Source organism: Galeopterus variegatus, unplaced genomic scaffold (assembly GCF_000696425.1).
Source record: "Galeopterus variegatus unplaced genomic scaffold, G_variegatus-3.0.2 Scaffold6885, whole genome shotgun sequence".
Lineage (NCBI taxonomy): Eukaryota > Metazoa > Chordata > Mammalia > Dermoptera > Cynocephalidae > Galeopterus > Galeopterus variegatus.
In genome coordinates, this window is record NW_007732996.1 from 60,032 (window position 1) to 61,300 (window position 1,269).

The window sequence follows — 1,269 nt, forward strand, 5'->3', positions numbered from 1 at the left end:
CCCGCCCCTCGCTCAGCCAGTGAGCAGGAACCGGTCTGTATGTGGGATCCGAACCCTCGGCGGGAGCGCTACCGCACTCCCAAGCGGTGCACTGTAGCAGTGCGCCACCGGGCCAGCCCCTCAGTTGTCAATTTTTGCTTTATATATTTTGAAGCAGTGTTAGGTACATGTAAAGTTAGAATTATTATATCTTTCTGCTGAACTGACCATTTATAAATTCTCTCTGTTGAATTGACCCTTTAATAATTAATACCTCCCTTTAAAATATTTCTTGCCTACTTTTTCTATTTTGTCTGATATTAGCAACACCATCATTGATGTGAATAGAATATGCATAGAATATCTTTTCCCATCTTTTTCTTTCAACTTTTCTACGTCTTCATGGTGAAGGTGTATCTCTTGTAACCAAAATATAACTGGGCTTTGCTTTTAATGCAGTCTTACAATCTCTGTTCTTAAAATTGGATATTTATGCAACTTATATTTAATGTAGGGACTGATATATCTGTATTTACTTCTACCATCTTATACTTTGTTTTTAATTTTCCCATATTTTTTATGTTTCTCTTTTCTCCTTCTTTGGCTTCTTTTGGATTAATCAAATAGTTTTATTATTCTATTTTTCTGTGAGGTTATTAGTTATACATTCTTTTATTTGTAGGGGTTTCCTAGTGCATTCTTGACTTAATACAGTCAAATAAAAATTAGTACTTTTTAAACTCCCAGACAATGGTAGGACCCTAGAAAATATAAACTCCATTTATTCCTTTACTGTCTTTGTATTACAGTCATAAATTTTCATTTTACATATACTTTAACCTACAAAAGACATTATGTTTCACACAGTCAATACACATTTAATGTTACCCACAGGTTTACTTCTGTTATTCTTCATTCCTTTATGCATTTCCAGGTTTCCATCTGGGATCATTTTCCTTCCACTTGAAAAACTCTCTGTAGTAATTCTTTTTTTTTTAAAGATGACCGGTAAGAGGATCATAACCCTTGACTTGGTGTTGTCAGCACCACACTCTCCCGGGTGAGCTAACTGGCCATCCCTATATAGGGATCCAAACCTGTGGCCTTGGTATTATCAGCACCACACTCTCCCAAGTGAGCCATAGGCCGGCCCTATAGTAATTCTTTTAATGTAGGTCTACTGATTACAACTTTATTAAAGTTCATACGTCTGACATTATCTTTTATTTCACCTTCATTTTTTAAGTATACTTTTGCTGGGATACAGAATTCTATCTTGTCAGTTAATTT

General features: G+C 35.5%; 1 protein-coding gene across 1 annotated transcript in view; it reads right to left on the reverse strand.

Annotated features, from left to right (window-relative positions):
• Positions 1-1,269, reverse strand: part of LOC103606846 (S phase cyclin A-associated protein in the endoplasmic reticulum-like) — a gene marked incomplete at both ends in the record, with an annotated part of 78,468 nt that overhangs the window by 58,839 nt on the left and 18,360 nt on the right. The window lies entirely within an intron of this gene.